General features: G+C 40.5%; 1 long non-coding RNA gene across 1 annotated transcript; it reads left to right on the forward strand.

Moving 5' to 3' along the window:
- Positions 1-6,967: 6,967 nt before the first annotated feature.
- Positions 6,968-10,732, forward strand: LOC123573512 (uncharacterized). Its single transcript, XR_010586645.1, has 2 exons — positions 6,968-7,456; positions 10,468-10,732. It is a non-coding gene; the product is annotated as an uncharacterized lncRNA (long non-coding RNA).
- The last annotated feature ends 7,772 nt before the right edge of the window (positions 10,733-18,504 follow it).

Here is an 18,504-nt window from a genome sequence, read left to right on the forward strand (position 1 = left end):
TATGAGGTGTCTGTTGACCTCTGCTGGGAGGTGTCTCCCAGTCAGGAGGCATGGGGGTCAAGGACCCACTTGAGGAGGTAGTCTGTTCCTTAGCAGAACTCCACCACTGTGCTGGGTGATCCACTATTCTCTTCAGATCCATCAGGCAAGGATGTTTAAGTCTGCTGAAGCTGCACCCACAGCTGCCCCTTCCCCCAAGTGCTCTGTCCCAGGGAGATGGGAGTTTTATCTATAAGCCCCCAACTGGGGCTTCTGCCTTCCTTTCAGAGATGCCCTGCCTAAAAAGGAGGAATCTAGAGAAGCAGCCTGGCTACAGAGGCTTTGCTGAGCTGTGGTGGGCTCCACCCAGTTTGAACTTCCTGGTGGCTTCGTTTACACTGTGAGGGAAAACCGCCTACTCAAGCCTCAGTAATGGTGGACACCCCTTCCCCCACACCAAGCTGGAGCATCCCAGATCCACTTACGACTGCTATGCTAGCAGCAAGAATTTCAGGCCAGTAGATCTTAGCTTGCTGGACACCATGGGGGTGGGATCTGCTGAGCTAGACCACTTGGTCCCTGGCTTCAGCCTCCTTTCCAGAGGAGTGAATGGCTCTATCTCACTGGTGCTCCTGGTGCCACTGGGGTATGAAAAAAATCTCCTGCAGCTAGTTCAGTGTCTGCCCAAACTGCCACCTAGTCTTGTGCTCGAAACCTAGGGCCCTGGTAGTGTAAACACCCTAGGGAATCTTCTGGTCTGCGGGTTGTAAAGACCATGGGAAAAGCATAATATCTGGGCTGGAATGCACTGTTCCTCAGGGCACAGTCCCTCATGGCTTTCCTTGGCTAGGGGAGGGAGTTCCCCAACCCCTTGCACTTCCCGGGTGAGGGGACGCCCCACCCTGCTTCAGCTCACCGTCTGTGGGCTGCACCCACTATCTAACCAGTCCCAATGAGATGAGCCAGGTACTTCAGTTGGAAATGTAGAAATCACCCACCTTCTGTGCTGATCTCACTGGGCGCTGCAGACCAGAGCTGTTCATATTCAGCCATCTTGACAGCCACCCCACCATAGTAAGGATTTTATTTTATTTTATTTTATTTTATTTTATTTTATTTTATTTATTTATTTATTTTTTTTTTGAGACGGAGTCTCGCTCTGTCGCCCAGGCTGGAGTGCAGTGGCGGCAATCTCGGCTCACTGCAAGCTCCGCCTCCCGGGTTCACGCCATTCTCTGGCCTCAGCCTCCCGAGTAGCTGGGACTACAGGCGCCGGCCACTGCGCCCGGCTAATTTTTTCTATTTTTAGTAGAGACGGGGTTTCACCATGGTCTCCATCTCCTGACCTTGTGATCCGCCCGCCTCGGCCTTCCAAAGTGCTGGGATTACAGGCGTGAGCCACCGTGCCCGGCGGAAGGATTTTAAATACATGATTTTATTTAATTCACAAAACAACCATAGAAGAGGTGGGTATTTTCCCCATTTCTTTGAGCAGGAAACTGAGTCTTATAGAGATTATCTAACTTGCTCAAGGTGACCCCGCTAATAGGTAGATATCTGGGACTCCAAATCTTTGCTTCTAACACCATACCATTCTCTTATCCAAGCACCAAATGTCTTTGCTCTTATTACATGGCTGGGAACTGGGTTCACTGTAATCTCTTTATATCCTAGTTTACTTGGGGCATCAATGCCATCTCTAAATTGTCCACAGGACACATCTTCAAATTTCCCCACCTCTCCTTCTTCTGGTTGGCCTTTTGCCTAAACCACTAAAGGAAACTAAACAAAGCTGTGTAGGACAAAACAAAATTAGGTTTCATTTATTCCATTAAAACATGGGCCTTTCAATGCAGTGGGTGCCTCTGTAGATTTTAGGCCAAAAATTGCAAGCCCCTGTGATCCTTTCTTAAATCTATGTTTCTGTTTAATTTTGATTGTGCTCATTGTCTTGGTAGGAACTGATTTCCACTGGCTCTCCTTGCCCTGTTATCAGAGGGCCTATTTTGAGGCCCAGAGTTTTCCTGAGACCCTTTGGGTACATCCAGTTCTGACTCATAAAACACAATGAGGAATTTACAACTCTGATTTCAGCCATAGGCATAGGCATAAAATTAGCCAGCTAATTCCACATCGTTGTTGTTTTTCCTAATTACTTCTTTATTAAACTACTCATGTCACAGCAGGAGGGGATGTTGAAGTTATTTTACCTCAGACTTTAGTGTGAGAGTGTGTTGGGTGTCTTTCCTCTGCCCCGTCCCCTGCACCGGGCCCTGGGAGATGGTCCCCCTTGGACCACCTCAATAGGTACCGTGTCCTCTGGTTGAATTTGGTCAATGGGGAGGAGGAGGGTTGAGGCTAGAGTATCCATTCCCTTGGCTTCCTCTTTGCTGGGTTACTATGGGTGTCTGTGTCTTTCAGAGAAGCCACGGCTCCTATCATGTGCAGCTCTCTCTCCAATCCCTATAACTTTTCTCTTTAAGTCTACAGGTGATGGCTCCCTGCTCAGGCTAGCCTTGGGGTACTACACTATCTCTTTTGTGTTTTCCTCCACCCTGTTTCCATCTTTGTAAATAGTCCTTTTATTAAATACTCTAAATGTATTACCTATTTTGCATATACCATCTCCAATCTCGTGCACTCTGACTAATGCAGATGAGATAAGAATTCACATGACTTGAAATTTTCCTTGCAGGCATGGCAGAAGATGATTGCCTGCTTAATCAAGTGACATTGTGAAAGATTAAGTCCTACCTGTGCTCTGCATTGCCTGTGGTTTCATCATAACCAGTTTCCTCCTCATTTAGGAAGAAAACACTCAAATAAGCGCATCAGGTGGTTATGCAGAAGAAACGATACCTAACTGGCTTCAGAATGAGGTTAATCTGAAGATCAGATTGCCCCACAAAAACCACCTGAGCTCACACTTGGTATAACCTGTTAAAAAGCAAAGTGGAACAAACAAAAATGTAACCTTGACACTGAAGAAGAAAATAAATATGATCATTCTGTGGAGTTTCTTGGAGGAAACAAGAACATTTTTCTAGAGATTATCCAGTCTCTGGTTTTTCAAATTGTTCTCTTGATCTCTTGCATAGATGCACCCTACAGATGGGGGCACTTCCTAGTACTTATTAATCTGCCCAAGTGTGAGATCAAACTGTTTTAAAACCATAATTTGAGGATAAAGCCAATAAAACTACTCATTTGCCTTCAAGAAGCAAAGCCAGTGCTGCATTGGGCAGAATCTGGGCCCAGAGTGGGGTTTGCTGTGCTCAGCATACAGGCCAAGCAAACTTCTGCTCTTGCTTGTGACCCATGAGGATGAATCATAGAAAAAAATAAAGCAACAGTTTAGATTTTGTGTTTTTCTTTTTTTTTTTTTTTTTACACGGAGAAGGAAAACGAGGAAATGATACAATGCTCTAAAGTAGAAAGCGTTGGCTAAACATCAGGCAATCTGACCTCCCATCGATCTCATTTTTGGTTTTTTATTTTTTCATCAAGACAAGGTCTCAGTTGCCCAGGCTAGAGTGCAATGTTGTGATCATAGCTCACTGTAGTCTCAAACCTCCTGCTTCACCCTCTCAAGTAGCTGGGACTACTCGCTTGGCTAAGTTTTTTAAAGAATTTTTTGTAGAGATAGGGTTTCACTATGTTGCCCAGGCTGGTCTCAAACTCCTGGGTTCAAGCAGTCCTCCTGCATTTGGATCTCAAAGTACTGGGATTACAGGTATGAGTCACCATGCCCAGCCCTGTAACCATCATGTATTTGAGATTTTCAAAGCCACTTAGCATCTTTTTGCCTTTGTTTTCTCTTCTGTAAAATGAGATGACTGAATGACCTGACCATGTGCTAGTGTAAATTAGATTGTGAGAATAGAACACTGAACATTGTATACCATGCTGGGCCACAGAGTACAGCAACTGAGGGGCTGGACTGGGAGGCGAGGCTGCCTGAGTTCTGCTCCTTGCCTCAGCCCTTGAGAAGTCTGCCCTTGGCAAATCCTCCAATTACTTTGTGTATCAGTCTCCTAATCAAAAAATTAGCATAATGCAGCACCTTCCTCAGAAAGTTGTGAGTATTTAAATGAACCAATATGTGTAAAAATGTTTAGAACAATGCCTGATATGTGGAAAGTGCTAAGTAGTAGCTAGTATTCCTAATGCCAAGCAGGGAAGGGGTCAGTGGGTGGGAACTCTCCTCCTTACTTCTGCCAAGTGTTATTGTATCCATTTAGGGTATAAGAACTGTGGAAACCCAGCTTTACACTGTAGAGTTACTCTAATTATAGCATATCATGGAGTTCATTGTGGACCCCATTTAACAACAGCTTTGTCACAGGGCAGTTTTGCAAGAGTGAGACTGAACTCTATTGTTTTCATCCTCGTTATCTTAAATGAACAGTTTGCAATATGTGATAATACCACTGGCATCTGTTTCTGAATGTTTCCACTCACAAGACCCAAAACACTTCCACAAAGAAAAGACTTCTTTTGGTTGTTCTGGAGTCTTCCTAAAACAGCTTCTACTGGGAGATTAATTATAGAAGCCACATAATTTCCTGAAAATGGTAAAACATTTTAAAGTAATACTAAGACACTACATGATAAATGACTTGACTCTTTATTACCTAACAATCCAAAAGAAAAATGCATGTGTGAAACAGAACAGGATGTAATGGAAATCTAAGTAGATGGACTACAAAATGGATTTTATTAACTATTTACAGTGGCTGTGTAAATTGTTTTTGTCTGTGAGAAAGTTCTGTCACTGTTTCTAGGTCTTTCTTGTTGCTTATCTTTCAGATTTGCAGTGTAAAGGTGAGTGGCTCCAAATGTCAGTGGCTCTCAGCTAGATCTTCAGGTAAGCCTCCGCAGATACTGCCAACCTTGCTACAGCCAGACTGTGGCCTTCAGAGAAAACATCCTCCATTTAAGAAAGGGAGGAACTGAGAAAAGAAAAAAAAAAAAAAAAAAGGTACCTTTGCATCCTGGTGAATGTCTCATGCCACCATCGTTCTCAGCATATTATCTTCATGGTAACAACAGAGCTGGGGTGAGCAGCTGAGCAGTGAGCTAGTCCTTTAAGACATAACATAAAATTGTCTCTACAATATGCTCATCTAAATATGACTTCTCCTATGTCCCATTTGTGCATTTTTAAAAGTCCATTCCAGAGAAAAATATTCCATATATTTGGAAATAATTTCAAATTCTCCAGCTTCTCTGGTTATTGCTACAGTTTGATTTATTGTGAAAACTCCAAGATTTCCTGAAAATGGTCTAGAATTGAGCCAGTTCTTTTTTACTTTTCACTTTTTTATAAGGTGATTTGATCTTGCCTCAAAATATTCAATTACTTTTTTATTCTTAGTGGAATTTACCAAATAGTTTATAAATGATCAAGACCTGTGGCTTCTATGCCATTGTTCTAGCTTCTGATCCATTCAGGGAACATGAGGCCAGTCCTTGGGGTAATGTGGGGCCAGGGCTAGATTATCCATAAGTATACTAGTTGCCTACAAAATGAGGATACCTCAAAAAATATCACTTTGAAAAAAATAATTTAAAAATTGATATTTCAAAAGAAGTACTAAGTTTGTTATCACAGTAGGAAAAATAATGGAGCATTGTTCTGCTTCTTTACACTCAATTATGACTTAATACTGCTCTTATTTTTAATTATATATGGAAGCGGCATCACTGTAATTTTTTTAGTGCTTAGGTCCTCTAAAATATTAAGTCAATCCCGATGTGACTCTTACATGTTCATGAAGTGGCCCATATGTGCCAGATGATTCTACATTCTGAGCTTCATCAGTACAGGAACCCTATGCCCTACTGCCTTTCTAGCCTCAGTACCCAGAACAATATGGGGCACACAGCAAGTACACAATAGAGACTCTTATTAAGTCTCTATAACAGAAAGTCACTATTTCTTTTATTAACAATTCCAGTGAATGTTGCTATTAAGGCAGCTCAGTTTAACTGATGAAACCACTAAATGCCTAAGGTGCTATAGCTCTTGCCCTTTATCCAGTAGGGGAGAGAAATAAATGTGTTTGAAATCATTAGTGCAGGCCAGGAATAGTATTGGGTGCTTTACATACGTCAATTCTCTCTTTAATCTTCTTATCAAACCCTGAAGTCTGCATCAGCTCCATTTTACATAGAAAGAACCCAAAGCTTAGATAGGTTAAGCAATCTGACAAAAGTCATTCAACAATAAATGAAATAGTGGAGCATTAGACCAAGGTCAGCCTGACCCCTAAACTACTGCTCTTCATTACACATGTTGCCAGACCACTTAAAGTTCAATAGGCTGATCACTCGTGTCCAAAAACGAAGACAGATATGTGTCGAAAATAGCCCAGCAAATTACTATCAAGTCATGCTCAGCATTTAAAAAAAAAAAAAAAAAAATTTAAGGCAACTACAGATGGGAGTGAAGTAGGGGGAATTTTCTGACAGTTTTAGGTCACTAGGTAGCAATTCCTGGATCTACAAGTCTTAGAAAACTCCTGGTCCTTAGGACTCTAAGCCCTTAATTAGAGTTTTGAGAAGATCTGGATTTGGGATAGAGCTAAGGGCATAAGCCTAAGGGAAGTTTCGTAGGACTTGGATTTTGCCCCACATTTTCTGAGCTGTGAAGGTGGAGTGGGGTGAGGAAGTGGTGAGAGTCCCTAAGAAATGGTACAACAATGCTGACAAAGGAAAGAGAAAAGGGAGGAAACATTCCTCATTCTCTTTTCTTGTACCTCAAACACTGGCTCAGTTCTAGACCATTTTCAGGAAATCCTGGAGTTCTCACAATAAATCAAACTGTAGCAATACCCAGAGAAGCTGGAGAGCAAAGTCTACGGGTTGTAGGCGAGGAAGGAAGCTGGGAAGTGAAGCAGTCTCTCCTTTCTACTTGTTGGACATCTGTATTTCTAGGTGGCATTAGACTAACCAACTCTTCTTCCTAACAACAGAAAGAAAAGAGTTTGAACTAGAAGGGGAGGAGGTATTTGCTGCATACATGAAGAACTGTCTTAAATGGAAGGCAGAGGCATGGATCCCGTGAAGTCTTTTGAAATAGAAGCCATCATTACCCATCCCATCGGCATGAGGTAGAGCTAACGTGCAGGGAGGTGAGCAGAGAGCCTTTCAAAGTTCTTCCAGCCAGAAATTTCTGTAATTGTATGGTTCCTTTGGTGAATTCTCCACTCCATCTTATTCTTTTTCAGTCTACCTTTTCATTGGCTCCATTTGTAATAGAAAAGCAAAAGTTATTCCCCAGTTCTATAAGGCTGAGTCCAGGTGGTACAGAATAATGAAATGGGAAAGCTCAGAGACCCTAACGTTAGACAATGAAACAAGCAACTCACAGACCTCTGGACATGACATGAAATGGGAAAATGCGCATTTTACTTCCTCCACAGCACATGGAATTTTGAAGACCAAGGAGAGACAAGAGAATGGGTCATCGTAGGTAATACTCATTATCTGGTTTACCTGTCTAACTTGCTCTTTGTTTTCTCTGGTATCTGAATACAAACTGAATTACAAAAGAGAACGTCAAAGCTAGCAGTATGAATTGAGTGTGAGGTGCAATAAGTCATGACAAGGAGGTGGTTTATGAGTGTGCTGAAAAGAAAGGGAAAAACTCAGGCATAAAGTAATTATGAGTTGTGTCTACTAAGAGACATAGGGAAGAAAGGAGAGTAAGATTTGAAAAGTAGATAGCCTATGTGGCAGAGAGCTAATTATCCTGACATCTAATCTTCCAGGAGGCTAACAGTTAGTTCACCTGCTAAAAGTCATCTAGGAGTGAGGTGCAGAGATATTTTTAAATGCGCCATTTTCATAATCCAGCATGCCTACATCTGATAGTCAAACCCTTAAGGACTAGCTGTTAGAGCAAAATATGAAATACTCTGCTCAGCTCTGTGCTTTAGACACTGGGAGGTTATTAGCAATAATAAGCCTGTTACCACCATTGAAATCAGTTCCTGAAACTTGCTGCTAGACTTGGAAGGCCTGCAGCACCTCTGAGTGAATCATCCAATACTTTATTTTGCATTGCTCTTTTTATCTGATAAGATTTAATGGTTTGGAAAAGTGGTTTGGGCAGAGGGTTTGAAAGATATGGAGGGAAAAAAAAATAAAGAGCAAGACTTAGGTAGGGTTCTAGTTCCAGAACACTTTCTAATTGGCTTTGCTATCTTGGTCATTTAGGAAAATTTAAAGAATTATACCATTCCAGGCACTTTACAGGAATTAGCTCATAAAGCTCTGGAACAACCCTGTGAAATAGGTACTGCCATTATTAGTCCTGTTTTATAGGCAAGGAAACTGAGGCTCAGAGAAGCTAAGTAGCTTGCTCAAAGTCACACGGGAAGTAAACCAGAGAGGTCCAATTTGTGTCCAGCCTTTCCTCCCTGAGGAGTCCATACCCTCATGCACTCCTATATGGCAGTTTTGAGCTTGTCTGCAATTACCATGTGTAGACAAGGTACTAGACACTACTAGACACTGCTGGACACAGGGCTACATCTGAGGATACAGTGCAGCCCAAATAGACATGGCCCCTGACTACATGGGTCTTACATTCCAAGCAAAAGCAGACATTAAACAAATACTTTAAAACTCTTAAAAGATCTCAAGTATGCAAAGAGTTCTGAAGAAGGAAGGGGTGTTAGGTTTTTTTCCTCAGTAAAACAAGAAAACTAAATTAATACAATCTCCCTTCCAACTCTATCATTCTCTTCTTTTCAAAAATTTGCAACCCCAAATACAATGTAAGCCAACAATACAAATTATTAGACCTACAATAATTCTGTTCAGCTCACAGAGCTTGTGCTGACCTATGAAAGCCCCATGTTCTTCCATTTCAACAGCTCTCTTTTTATTTTTAGGTCTTCTCAGAGGGTCCTACTAGGTTTGTCTAACTCATAACATTGATAGAGTACCTTAGAGTTGACCAACATTTTCCCATGTCTTAGAGTCTTCCCGACCATCTTGTGAGGTGGGCGCTGGTCCCTCCATTTGTGAGTCATAATAGTATTCACTGAGCACTGTTATGTGCCAGACCCTGAGCTACACACTTCACATACTTTATCAGTCAATCTTCATAACAATCTTCTTGTACGAAGGAAATAAATATCATGATACATGAAGAAGTCAAGGCTTAGAGAAATAATTTGTCTAAAGTCTTACAGCTGAGAGGCGGAGAAATAGGGATTGTCTGCTCCATAGCCTGAACTCATGGCACCTTATTGGGAGATTTGGCTTCCCAAGGTCGTGCAGCCAATGAAGGGCAATGTTAATATCTGAACTTGAATCGTTTATTCTTTCCTCCATAGCCCAGATACCTCTATATACCTATGTCTGCTTTTGTGGTTTGAGCACATAGACTAGTGGAAATATATTTTGAAATATCTTAAGTGTAGGTAAATTGAGGAATATGTTCTACTTCATTTGGCTATTGTCAAGTTTTTTTTTTGTGGGAGCAAAGAAGATTTGCATTTATAAGGCAGAATTATTAGCAAAAGCATTTCTCATGCATGACTGGAGCTAAGCCCTGCTCTTGCCTTATTCGTTTTTGACATGTTTATTAAAAGTCGAGAAATGCAGAAGCATGGAAGGCAGACACACTGCACTTAAACTCTGATGTAGTTGGCTAAAAGAAGCCGACCTCCAAGCCAGTACAACCCTCAAATGTAGACATTGCCCAAGAAAGTAGACTTCGAAATCTTCAATGTCCTTAGATGTTCCATTGGATTTGTCTGTGACTCGGTCTTGCTCCTCTAAAGCTCATATCAAGAAAGAGCTTTTGGGGTCTTCTGATAAAATAAAATTGATAAGTGAATAATATTATTTACATCAAACATAGTTTAATACATGAGTGCTCTGTAATGCTATTCAAGGAACATGACTTTCCACATTTTAAAATTAATATTTTAAAATAAAATCAATGGGGAAATCTGGCTAATTTTAAGCAATGTTGTATTTTTGTAAGTTATCAAGAAAAAATGTGCTTGGTATAGAAAGTTATTTAGTTTTAGAAATAAAAATACAGGCAAAAAGACCTCAGAAAGAAACAAAAACATAAAGGTTTAGGCACAAATAGAAGAATCTTAAAAATCAGATTAAAGATGAGGAATAAATTAGAGACCAGGTTTTTGACCAGCAATTTACTTCCCTGCCACTAGATGGGGCTCACTAGTTGAGGTTATTTCCTTTCCAGATTTGCATTTTGTGTCAGACAACGTAGAGAATTCAACTGGGATTTGGGTTTAGCATTTTAAAAGATAAGTTATTGGAAGGTATTCAATGGGAATCCTAATAAGATTGACTTTTTTGTTGACCACAATAGTCTTATTGAGCAAAGCTAGCTTTATCCCAATTTAACATGAAATAGGTCACTATTAGAAAAGACAGCTTTATTGTGTTTGTATTTGGGATTAACGGATAAAATAAATAGTTCTTTTCTTCCCACAGGGGTTGATGGGCCAGCTTTATTCTAAATGACTGAAGACTTCTGTTCTTTTCAACAAACACAGTCCTCCAATTAGGAGCTGCAAATAAGATTATATGCCCTGAATAAGTCTGAAAAGGTCCTTTTATAATTAGAAAGTTTGTGTGTGGGAAGTGGAAGCAGCATGAAGTGCTCACTGTGGCTTTATTAAAAGAGTGACATGAAGATTTTCCCAAATCCTCATCTGAGTGCTCGAAAATGATAAAATACAAATTATGAAAAACTGTACGTGTATTCCATTTCTTCTTTTTCTTTCTGAAAGCTTTCACATTTATGCTATGGAAACAAGTCAATGGTTTTTTAAAATTTTATCAGGTATATTCAAAACAGACTGTCATTTGATAATGTACAGATTGTTAAAATACAAGTGAAAATGATTTCAATGAAAGGATGAAGTTTAATAGCTTATTAATACAGTGCATACTTTATATTTTTCTTTTAACACTTTTATGATTGTCACTCCATCACTACAGTGACATAATATTTTGTTAAATATGGTTGGGCTTAACTTATATTAAGCTTCATGGTCTGTGGACACACAGGACTGATTGTGCTCAGCTACTCTTCCAGACCAACCAGACTTTAGTATGTAAATGGACATTTCCTGGATGAACCAATGCCCTCACCCCCTGCCCCTATCACACCCCACCTCCACCCCCACCCCCCTGCCGCCCAGCAACACACACACACTGCACTCAGGACCCAGTTGCATACAGCCCTTACAGCTTCACAGAAGGAAGATTCCTGCTGGACACAGCTTCCTCTGAGCTAAGACGGGAAGACAAGGCTGGCAGGAAAGAGGAAGCGCTGAGAGGCTAGATAATAAGAGGCAAACAACAGTTCCAGGCACTGTGGACAGAACCACATCCAATCTCCTGCTCAGCCACTTGCACAAATATATTTTGAGTGCTTACAATGTGCCAGACACTGTCCGAGGGCTGGAGATACAGCAGTGGACAGGGACAGAGATCCCTGTCCTCAGAGAACTGACATTCTAGACTTTCTGAACTGTGTTACACCAGTGGATTGTTACTTTTTCTAGTTTAAATTATGAAAAAATTATTATTCTGAAATAAAATTATGTAACAATATTGAATATGCTCTTTCCAGCTACATTCTCACTACCTCACTCCTATCCCATCCAGAAATTTAGACACACTCCTCCATGTAGGGATCACCATGCCACATAGACAATAAATGTGGTCAGCTGCTGGCCTGTTCTACTGAGAGAACTTTCATGTCTAGATAGAACCATAGGCTTTACATCATAGCAAGGTATAATTTTGACCAATGATTCTAAGTCCTGGTTGCACAATAGAGTCATCTGGGGGAACTTTATAAAAACACCTAATGCCTATGATCCCTTGAATATGACACCAACAGCACAGGAAACAGAAGCAAAAGTAGACAAATGGGGCTGCATTGAACTAAAAAGTTTCTGCACAGCAAAGGAAACAATCAGTAGAGTGAAAAGGCAACCTATGGAATGGGAGTGAATATTTGCAAACCATGTATCTGATAAGGGGTTAGTATGTAAAATATGTAAGAAACTCACACAATTTCATAGCAAAAAATCAATAGCCTAATTTTAAAATGGGCAAATGACTCGAATAGACATTTCTGCAAAGAAAATATACAAATGGTCAACAGGTGTGTGAAAAGATGCTCAACATCAGTAATCATCAAAGAAATGTATATCGAAACCACAATAAAATGCCATCTGACACCAGTGTGGACAGCCATTATTAAAAGAAAAAAAAAAAAAGAAAAGAAGAAACAGAAGGAAAGAAAAGAATAAATGTTGACGAGGAAATGGAGAAACTGGAACGCTTGTACCCTGTTGGTAGGGAAAAAAGATAGAGCAGCTGCTATGAAAACCAGTACGGCGATTCATCAAAAAATTAAAAATAGAGCTACCATATGATCCAGCATTCCCATGTCTGGGTATTTACACAAAAGAACTGAAATCAGGATCTTGAAGAGATAATCTGTCCTCCATGTTTCTTACAGCACTACTCACAATAGCTAAGAGGTAGAAACAACCTAAAGACCCATCAACTGATGAATGGATAAAGAAAATGTGGTGTGTACATCCAATGGAATATTATTCAGCTTTAAAACAGAAGGAAATCCTGACACATGCTACAACATGGAAGAACTTGAGGACATTATGATATGTGAAATAGGCCAGTCACAGAAAGACAAATACTGTATGATTCCACATATATGAGGTATCTACTAAAGCAGTCAAACTCATAGGAGGAATTTGAATGGTGATACTGAGGGCTAGTGAGGGAGATAAATGGGGAGCTGCTGTTCAATGATTATAGACTTTCAGTCATGCAAGATGAAAAATTTCTAGAGATTTGCACAACAGATATGTATAACAATGGGCATGTAGTTAACAATACTGTACTGTACACTTAAAAATTTGTTGAGAGGGTGTATTTCATGTACGTTGTTGGGTTTTTTTTTTTTACCATAATAAAAGCAAAAATGCAAACAAAAAAAAACCTAATCCTTGGCTCCGCTCTAACCAATTAAATCAGAATTTCTGGGGGTTGGGTGTTGAGCATCCCTTTGTCGTTTTTGATGATGTTGTTTTTCCTGTTTTAGCTGTGCACATTAGAGAGCTACATGCTAAAAAAATCTCCATAAAACATTTTCTTCTTCTTCCTTTTTTTTTTTTTTTTTTTTTTTTGAGACAGTCTCACTCTGTCACCCAGGCTGGACTGCAGGGACCCATTTCGGCTTACTGCAGCCTCAACCTCCTGGGCTCAAGCAATCCTCCCACCTTAGCCTCCCAAGCAGCTGGGATCACAGGCGTGTGCCACAATACCTGGCTAAAATGTTTTGGTTTTTTGTTGGTAGATAAGGGATTTCTCCATGTTGCCCAGGCTGGTCTCAAACTCCTGAGCTCAAGCAATCTGCCCACCTCAGCTTCCCAAAGTGCTGAGATTACAGGCATGAGCCACTATCTTCTTTTTTAAAATCTCCATCCTTCATCTCATATTTGCTCTCTAACAATAACCGTAATACATAATAATACGTATTTTAATCAATGGCACCATCGTCCTTCAAGTTACCTGCCTGGAAATGTGGATGTCATACTAAATTCACTCTGACTGCCAGTCATCAACAGTGTTAATTCTGCATCTTAAAGATCTATCCACTCCCACCACCCCAACCACATCTTTAGGATGGGTTTTTATCACTTCTAAAATTGATATCTAGCTATGTTGCTCCATCTTTGAAAAATTTCACCAAATAGCCTAACTTTCAGAATGAACTTTAAACCAAAGCTAATATGCCTCTTTCGCCTACTCTATCCACTGAAATAGAAGGAAGGAGGGTCAACTGAAAAGAGATAAGCTTTACATAGCATATTTTATATCCCTATCATTCACATTTCTTTCTGAGTACTAATAAAATTAGGGTTTGGGTTTTGATTGGACCTTGCTCTTCTAAATGTTGCAATTGATTTCTATATGGCTATGCATGTCCTGCCCAAGTCTACATGATCTTACCCTTGCCGGCTGCCCAGCCTCATCTTCACATGCAAGCAATGCTCCATCATTTCCAATCTCCTCTCAACTCCTCAGAAAAGCCATCTTTCTGCCATTTGAACATTGGCACAGGTTGTTCAAACTCTCTACACCTTCCTTCTTCCTGCCCTTCGCCAGCTCACTAATCCTTCTCAAGGCTTCGAGATCAGCTTATGTATTACATTGACTCAGGGTTGGGAAGAGGGATGGTCACAGCAACAGATAACATAACAAAGATGGCTGGCAGTGCCCAAGGATTTTTGAGCCTATGCACCTTCATTTCCAAAGCTGCCTTCTTGAATATATCCTGGCCAGCTTCATGGAGTTTATAGGACCCACTCATCCCCTTGTCTTTTACAGGTTACCCAAAAAGAGATGCTCTAGAGGAAATGACACAAAGCCATAGAATTTTAATTGTAGTTTGCAATTACAAATGTGAGTAAGCCAAAGTCTGCAAAACTGAGAAATTACTATGAATTTTGCAACAATGACAGGAATGGTTGTGCATAGGTCCACACAAACACACGAGTTATATAAATATAGGAAGCAACTTTTCTCACCCATCCCCAACCACTACAGTCAAAGCCAATATATCCCTGTTGGCTAACACCCACTAAAATAGGAGGGGGAGAGGTCAAATGAGAAGAGGTAAGATTTATGTAGCATATTTTGTGTCCCTATAATGAATATTTCTTTCTGAGTACTAACGAAACTGGAGTTTGAGTTTTAAGTGGGCCTTGCTCTTCTAAATGTTGCAGTTGATTTGGATATTGCTTTTGATTTGCTTTTTAGGCTATTATCTATTTGACAGCCAGGAAGAGTGATCTTCTTTGGACTGACCTGCCAGATTTGATTCCCAAGGAATGATGAACATCCATTAGAAGGTCCATATATATTAATGAGGAAGAGGGTGTTGAACTGCACACTCTGTAATTATATTCACAATTGCTTCCACATTTAAAACAAGTTTTGATATTATTTGCATGCATCATTGAAAACCAATTATTTATACATGTTGCAATTTTGACTCATAAAAAATGAACATTTGTTTTATACTTTTTGAGTAGGGAAAAATGCAATGAATAGAATATAATCGGTTCCCTAAAATTATCAGTTACCAAAAATATTCCTTTTTGATCCAAGAAGGTCTGTGAAATATGAATGTTTGCATTATTTAGTTTGTTTACTTGCTTGTAGTTATTCTTGTTAAAATTTACAAGTCCAATTATTTGACTATGACATAGGAATTAGGTCCAAATAATTAGAGAAGCATTTGCCCATTGGTAATTAAAGTTTCTGGGTGAAAGGAATTTAAAAGATTATATAAGAGATAATAAGTAATATTATCTTCCAGTGAGTAACTATTCCCTTAGTTCTTTGGAAAGGGAATATTAACTCTTCCAGTCTGTATTTTTGTTCATTTTATTCAAATGTGACTTGGAAGGAAGGGTTAGTTGTAGTTAATAGATACCAGCTACATGCCAGACACCACCATGAAAACTCGGAACACAAAGACAAATAAGAAAAACCTCCTTCCTGAAGAAACTTACATTTCAGTGGGCTGCAGTGTCTAGAAGTTTAAAATATCACATATAGGTAGTTATCTTCTATTCAATACGCTCTCTACCAACACTGAGGAAAACCAAGCCCTTGCATTAAGTGTAGGAACGATCATGAATATTTCAGGGGTTACAAAAATGTCTGCAGGCTCACAAAATTTTGGAACTTACGGGGAAAAATTAAATTTTCTGATGGGAACACACAGACAAAGCCAAGCTTACTCATTTCTTCGGCAGCCCCTTCACATATCGGAGACAGGGTAGTAGGGAGGTTTGGAGAAGTTGCGTGCACTAATCCTGCAGTTAGGCTAGAAGGAGTCTTTGCTGTCTTTTAGGTTATAACTCTAAGCAACTTACGTAGCAACCCCTTGCCTCAGTTTATACTGCTGCAAATTGGAAGTAACAATTGTGCTCACCCCATAGGACTGTTATAAAGATTAAGTGATAACAGGGTCAAAAGGGGTTAATCAACACAGGCTACTACTGTAATGATTGCATTCACTTCTCTCTCAACCAAACTTCTTCAATATCATTGGAATTCAGCTCTAAATCCGTCTCCATTAGGTCCCTTTAAGATGAACTCGACATTTCTTGAGGCTGGCTTGACAAGGAGAGGGAGTAGGAGATACATTCTTTCTCACTCTCTGCCATCAGATTTGAAACGACTTCATTAGTGGCTCATTTTTTTTTTTCCATACTGCAAGCTTTAGGGGCTTTAAAGAAATCCACCTAAAATTGCTGATTCCCCTGGGAGCTGCCTCTTCCAGTTTTAAGGAGAACAGAGGTGGTAAGTGTAAGGCTCTGTGTTGAGGAGAAGCGAGGGCTTTGCAGCTGTCTTTGTAAACACTGTATTTGGAAGGAAAAAAATCCTGGCTCAATGCCACCTTTTCCCCCCATGCCCTGAGAACTGTTGCAGGTCCTTCCCCAAAGCCACATCTGTGAAAGGCAGAACTGGCAGGAACAATCCTCAATGCACAAGTGCCTGGGAAGCCAGGCAGATGACAAGCTCAGGGGAGGTGGGAGAAGAGTGGCCAATCCATCCTTTTATTGGCAGAAACTTCAAGGAAGCAGAGGTTCGTACAGGTCAGAGTATTTTTTCCACTATGTCTTAGATTGGTGAGGTGAGGAGATGCAGCACAGTGAAGCGAACACAGAATCAGGTGGCCCTTCTCTTCCATCACTGATGTTCTGAATCGCATTGCTGTGGTGGGTAATATTGCTATCTGCAGGAGAAGAAATTAAATAGAGAAGGTGATGTTTTGTCTGATTAGACCAGTGCTTCCCAGTAGAAAGAGTGAGAGGCACAAACATGAAGGTGTCATTTTAAACTTTCTAGTAACCCATATCTAAAAAGAGGAGAAAGAAAGATAAATTTGTTTAAATAAAGTATTTTATCTAACCCAACATATCCAGGACACCATCATTTCATCAAGTAACCAATTAAAAAATTACTAATAAGAACTTTTACCTTCCTTTTTCTAAGGCTTCAAAATCTGGTGTGGATTTTATACCTACAGCACATTGCAATTTGGACCAGGCACATTTCAGGGCTCAACAGCTTCATGTTCCTAGTGGGTATCATTGTGGGCAGAAAAGGACTAAACTCTTCTTTAAAAATTAAGAAAAAGCAGAAACTTCCTGCTCATTAGACCAATATAGTGTTCTCCATTTGAGTGCATTAGAATGATCTGAGATTTGTTGTATAAATTATAGGTTTTTCAGCCCCAAGCTATGAACTGTCACTTCCTTTCTCTTCTGCCAGCAGAAGGCAGCGGCCACTCGAATCCCAAACCCCTGGTCCTCAGCCTCACCTAAGAAGTATCTTTTTGGTCAATTTCTTTCCATTTTTTAGAGTTTCCAAGAAGTTCAGTGTTATAGCTTTCTGGGGTATTCACACCTACTTTTAAGAGTTTCCGGGTCTTTCTGACAAAAGGCCATGCAGGTAAGGGTCAAGAGCTGGAGAAGTGGCAGATACACTTTGTAAACAATGCAGCAAATGTAGACTGGGTTGCTTAAGCAAGTCTTTGCCAAGGGACAGGAATGGGCAGAAGAGGCCTTCACCTCCTCCCCCGCCCACCCAGGCTTTACTTTCCTTCCCTTCCAAATGATCCCACCTCGTCCTCAGGAATCCGTAATCCATAATGAATACCTTTCTCCTGATCACTCTCTCGGTCTCAGAATGGTCCCTTTGAGGCCATCTGCTCCAGCCTCTGGCTTTCTCTACAACTCACAGAGAGGTTCCTCATTTTCCGGTACCTCCAGAGATTCTGCTGATCTCAGCCCAAAGGTCTCCAGTTTAGGGAAATCTTTTATTGACCCACAACCAGAACAGATGTAAGTGAGATAAGTGTGCATTCTTAGCGCGCAGCGGTTTTCTCTTAATTGTGGCACCTCTCACATTTTATAATTATGGTCAACCTGGGTGATTGTCTAATTGTACAATGATCTATTCCCCCATATGCTTCATGTAAACAGAAAATGGATCTATTTTGCCCATGTTTAATAGAGATAATATGAAATGTTAACCCCTCTTTCCCAACCTATCAAGCCCTATTGTGAGTTTGTTTATTTATTTATTCAAGATAGGGTCTTGCTCTGTCACCCAGGCTAGAGTGCAATGGCACCATCATGGCTCCCTGCAGACTCAACCTCCTTGGCTCAAGCGATTCTCCTGCCTCAACCTCCCAAGTAGCTGAGACTACAGATGTGTGCCACCATGCCTGGTCACTTTTTTTATTTTTTGTAGAGATGGGGCCTTGCCATGTTGCTCACGCTGGTCTCAAATTCCTGGGCTCAAGTGATCCTGCCACCTCGGCCTCCCAAAGTGCCAGGATTACAGGCATGAGCTACCTGACTGGGCCCTTAATGTGAGTTTAATACTATCCTAAACTCAGAG

The sequence above is a fragment of the Macaca fascicularis genome, chromosome 5, assembly GCF_037993035.2.
Source record: "Macaca fascicularis isolate 582-1 chromosome 5, T2T-MFA8v1.1".
NCBI lineage: Eukaryota > Metazoa > Chordata > Mammalia > Primates > Cercopithecidae > Macaca > Macaca fascicularis.